Below are 5,651 nucleotides of genomic sequence, written 5' to 3'. Positions count from 1 at the left end.
AAAGTTCTGAGTGTCTCCAAAAAGAAACAGGAGGGAGCTTACACTGGTAGCTCAACAGCACACCTGAAAGCTTTAGAACAAAAAGAAGCAAATACATCCAAGAGGAGTAGATAGCAGAAATTCAAGGAATATACTTAAACATAGAAAAAGTAATATACAGCAAACTAGTTGCCAATATCAAACTAAATGGAGAGAAACTTGAAGCAATCCCACTAAAATCAGGGACTAGACAAGGCTGCCCACTCTCTCCCTACCTATTCAATATAATACTTGAAGTCCTAGCCACAACAATTAGACAACAAAAGGAGGTCAAAGGGATACATATTAGAAAGGAAGAAGTTAAAATATCACTATTTGCAGATGATATGATAGTATACTTAAGTGACCTCAAAATTCCACCAAAGAGCACCTAAACCTGATAAACAACTTTGGCAAAGTGGCTGGATATAAAGTTAACTCAAACAAATCAGTAGCCTTCATCTACACGAAGGATAAACAGGGGAGAAAGAAATTAGGGAAACAACACCCTTCGCAATAGTTACAAATAATATAAAATACCTTGGTGTGACTCTAACTAAGCAAGTGAAAGATCTGTATGTCAAGAACTTCAAGTCTCTGAAGAAAGAAATCGAAGAAGATCTTAGAAGATGGAAAGATCTCCCATGCTCATGATTTTTAGGATTAATATAGTAAAAGTTGCTGTCTTGCCAAAAGCAATTTATAGATTCAATGCCATCCCCATCAAAATTCCAAATCAATCCTTCATAGAGTTAGAAAGAGAAATTTGCAAATTCATCTGGAATAATTTAGTTTAAAAGGGGGGGGGGAAGTAGATGCTTCTAAGCATAGTGGCACTTGCCTTTAATTCCAGCATTCAGGAAACAGAGGCAGGTGGATATCTGGGAGTTTGAGGCCAGCCTGGTCTACATAGTGAGCTGTATGCTAACTAGAGCTACATAGTGAGACTGTCTTAACCTCTCCTTACAAGACATTAAAAAAACAGGAGCCCCACATGGATTTTTCAGTTGCTATGGAACACTAGTTTTCAGTTTTTAAGGGGTTACACAAAAGCAAGTGAAGGGTGGCCCATTTATCAATAGGTATACAAATGAAGTCTATAAAACATTTTCAAAGATTTGTTTTTGTTTCATGTATGTGAATACCTACATGTATGTAGATGGACCAGGTGCATATCTGGTACTCACAGAGGCAAGAAGAGGCTGTCAGATCTCCTGGAACTGGAGTTATAGATGGTTGAGAGCTGCTTGTGGGTGTGGACTTTAATGGCAATGAAGGAGTGAACTTGCAGGTAAAGAGATAGCATGTCCCCTTCTTCCAGGTGCTCTCAGGAGTGATGGTTGTTGCACAGCTTAGCAAGCCAGCCAGAGGAACGGGCATCACTCTCAGGAAAATGCCAGCTGGCAAAATGGTGGTGGCTACTATTGGAGTAAAGCTGTGAACTCAGGAAAGTATTAGCTGTGGGGGCAGGCAAGTGAGGCGCTGATACCAGAGCCTAGCTAGAGCAAGTGTGTTTCTTTTTGTTTGTTTTTTTTGTTTGTTTGTTTGTTTTTTCAAGACAGGATTTCTCTGTGTAGCCCTGGCTGTCCTGGAACTCACTCTGTAGACCAGGCTGGCCTCGAACTCAGAAATCCGTCTGCATCTGCCTCCCAAGTGCTGGGATTAAAGGCATGTGCCACCACCTCCTGGCTGCAAGTGTGTTTCTAAAACTACACACAACATCTCACAGATGTGCTTAGTCATTTGGGCTTTCATTAATTCCAGATGTCATCAGGTTGACAAGCAAGAATACCATCACACCAGGCCTCATGAGGGCTGGGACATTGCAGACTAATGAGGAAGCAGGTTGATGTCAGGCTGGTGTCTAAACTTCACAGGCAGTGTGATCAGTAATGCAGCCTTCTCTGGAAACAATAAACCCAGGAAATTCTATTACCAGCCCATGTGTTGCCAGGAATGGACACAATGCCTCTCTTAGTTTCAAGAGGTGCTTAGCTATCACCATCTATCTGCTCAATGGCTTAACAGGAGTCGAGACTAAGGAATCATGTAAGGCTCTGGAACTAACTGGTGGCCTACCAGCCCACTTCTATTCACTTTAGAAATAATCTGAGAATGCCCTTGATGTGCTTGTTATATGGGTTGGAGACACATCAGCACACGAAGTCTCAAGAGTCTACTCTTCTCCAGATCTTTTATTCCAGTTGGGGAGGCTGACAGGAAACAATATAAACAATAAACAAATACAGGGTCCATTAAAAGGCTACACAGAAAGGAAGGTGCATGCCTCAAGCTTACACTCTTGGGACTATCAACAGCTCTGCTGCTCTTTTTCTAGGGAAGCTCAGGTAAGGGAAGCAGTGGCAGCTCTTGTAGTGAAATTCCCAGGTGGGTCTTTGGAGGGATGTATCTCTCATTCACTTGATACCCAAGAACCTCTGAGCTCTGGGTCATATGGCTTCTGCAGGAGCACATATTCAACTCCCTGGCCCACCATCCCTCTGGATCAATGCTGTCACTTTCTTCTCAGGCAAAGCCCAATTGAAACCTCAGTGGTGGATGACAACAGCCAGGGACATCTAGATTTCTGGGAACACCCAGCGCTTCCTTTTTCCCCTAACTCCTATAGTTGCCAGGTCAAGCACCACACACACACATTAGCCCAAGATTGGCAAGAGTACCAGGGTTGGCACTGTTGCTGGTACTATACATGGTAGCCCACAGGAATCTTTCTTTTGACAATGCTGGATCTGAGACCAGAAGCCTCCTCCTCTGTTTGTGGTCCTGTGCAGCTCCTCCCCTGCCCTGTCCACTAAACACTGTTTTGTTGCCAATGGGCCCTAGGGATAGAAAATGGAGATTCATGCCACAGGCATCTGTGATGAGGTGTGGCTGCTTAGGACCAAAGTGAAAGAGCAGAAAGAAGGAAGTGGCTCATGTGAGAGTAAAGAGGCATGGAGGCTTTGGAGCTGGAGCTGCAGGACTGTATCTTCCGGAAATGAGGGAAGAGACTCAGATGCCCAATTCTCCTATAACAGCTGGAGGACCTTTGGTTCTTGGTACCATACACCATCTGGCTGTACTTATTTGAAACCACTGTGAAATAGAACATAGCCATTGCCTGTCAGGTTCTGGGGGCAAAGAGTTTAAGGGCGTGTTCTGTGTTTGCTGTACCTGCCTAGTTACCCTGCAGGTTTCCTTGGGTTGGGCAAAGCCCAGATATAACTAGTTCCTTCTGTGCTAGAGCCATCATCTTGAATGACTGGAAATCTTCACAGATATATGTGTGAAAGATCATGGAATCCATCGGGCATTCAATTTTCATTCATTGTGTGACATGACCTTTCCCAGGGAGACATAAAACATGTCTACTCACTCCAGATAGGTAGCTTACCTACCATAAGCTAAAGTCAGATACCACTAAACTTCAATTTAGTGAACCAGTATGCTTTATTTGTATTACTTACAGGGATATGGGTAACTTACTTGTAGGATTACTTACAAGGGTAGAAATTACTCAAAGACACAGTCCATCCCAGCATGGGGTGGAGTCACAAAAACTAGGCACCTGGGGTACACTGTACAGCCTGCAAGAAGTTCACTGGATCAGAGTGTCCTTTCCAAATGACTTAGTTGGTCTAACCCTTTTCCAGACTTTAGCTTCTCCTAGGCAGCTGGACTGGTCTGACAGATATCTTTGCAGCATGGTTGTCAGAGAGTGACTCTTGGCAATCTTTTTTTTTTATCATTTTAATTTTATGTTTTCCATTTTTATTGGTTATTTTATTTATTTACGTTTCAATTGTTATCCCCCTTCCCACTTTCCCCTCCACAAACACCCTATCTCCTCCCCCCACCCTGCCTCTATGAGGGTGCTCACCCACTCCTGCCTCAGTGCCCTAGCATTCCTCTACCCTTGGGTCATCGAGCGTCCACAGGACCAAAGGGCTTCCCACCTAGTGATGCCTGATAAGGCCATCCTCTGCTACATATTCAGCTGGAGCCATCCATGTGTATTCTTTGGTTAATGGTTTAGTCCCTGGGAACTTTAGGGGTTCTGGTTGGTTGATACTGTTGCTCTTCCTATGGGGTTGCAAACCACTTCAGCTCCTTCAATTCTTTCTCTAACTCCTCCATTTGGGTCCCTATGCTCAGTCCAATGGTTGGCTGTGAGCATCCCCATCTGTATTGATCAGGCTCTGGCAGAGCCTCTCAGGAGACAGCTATATCAGGCTCCTGTCAGCAAGCACTTTTTGGCATCAGCAATAGTGTCTGGATTTGGTGTCTGCATATGGGATGGATCCCTAGGTGGGATCCCTAGGTGGGAATGCATATGGGGGATCTCTCTGGGTAGCCTTTCCTTCAGTCTCTGCTCCACTCTTTGTTCCCACATTTCCTTTTGACAGGAGGGATTCTGGATTAATATTTTTGAGGTGGTCCCATCCCTCAAACAGGGGCTGTGCCTAATCACTGGATATGGTCTCTACAGGTTGTATCCCGCTTTGTTGGGTATTTTGGCTAATGCCCTCCCTGTTGGATCCTGGGAACCTCTTGGATCCCTGGCATCTGGAACTTATCTTTATTTTTTACTCTTGGGAGTTATATTCAATATTATGCTATTTGTGACTTCACAGTAAAAACAAGGATAAACTCCATTCTACCCCTCCTCCTTCACTTTCAGAGTGTACTGAACAAACAATTTTGCTTCTCCAAAACTTAGCTGTACTCAGCCTAGTGAAAATGGTCAGTCCAGATCCTTAAATTAATTTGCCATTGAGGATCCACTCTAGGGAAAATGTAGTTACAGAGACCTTTAAGATGCTTAGACACTACTGATAAGAGCAGTTGCCAGTACTACTCTGGGTAGACTGAACTGCTGGAATAAATAGATTTAAAATATGATAGGTCAGACACAGTCCCTATCTCAGTCATGTAAGAGTCAATCACAGATATTCCATTTGACAGGCAATGTTCCTCTGTACATATCCAGGCAGGTGCCATCTCTACCATCTTCAACACAACTTCTGAGGCATGCTGCTCATCATCATTGCTGGAAGTGAGAAAGAGAATGTAAGAGTTCAATCAAGGATTACTACTTATTGGCCAGTGCCCTGAGCAGACCTTGGGCACAAATTTTGCAGCCAGTCCCACCACACCTAGAGGAAGCTCCACTCCCATGCACTCTAACATGCACAGGATCAGATGATCAGAAGTGAGGAGGACACAACATGTGTCCCAACACCGGGAGTAACTGGGACTAGTGGATCCCAGGAACCACAGGAACTTTGCCAGCCCAGTGGCACAAGTTCCTTCCTGTCTGTCTGGGCCAGCGCTCTGAGCAAACGTTAGGCACAAATTTTGTAGCTAGTCCCACCACACCCAGAGGAAGCTCCACTCCTGTGAGCTCTAACAGGCCCAGTATCACAGGATCCCAGAATCACAGGATCCCAGAGATAGCTTGACTCTGAGGAGTTCTGATACAACCAGGATCACAGGAAGGACAGGCCCCAGTCAGATTTAGCCAGGGCAGGTATCACTAGAGATAACCAGATGGTGGGAGGCAAGCAGTTTAGCTACGATGGAGGTAAAATCCTTTGGTGATGTGAGGGTCATTGAAGTACAGCCTTATTACA

The 5,651-nt window shown here is 44.5% G+C and overlaps 1 pseudogene; it reads left to right on the top strand.

Moving 5' to 3' along the window:
* Positions 1–5,049: 5,049 nt before the first annotated feature.
* The window catches only part of LOC116091127, a 4,668-nt pseudogene continuing 4,066 nt past the window's right edge, over positions 5,050–5,651 (top strand).

The sequence above is a fragment of the Mastomys coucha genome, chromosome X, assembly GCF_008632895.1.
Source record: "Mastomys coucha isolate ucsf_1 chromosome X, UCSF_Mcou_1, whole genome shotgun sequence".
In the NCBI taxonomy this organism is placed as follows: domain Eukaryota; kingdom Metazoa; phylum Chordata; class Mammalia; order Rodentia; family Muridae; genus Mastomys; species Mastomys coucha.
This window is presented reverse-complemented; position numbering and strand designations above follow the sequence as displayed.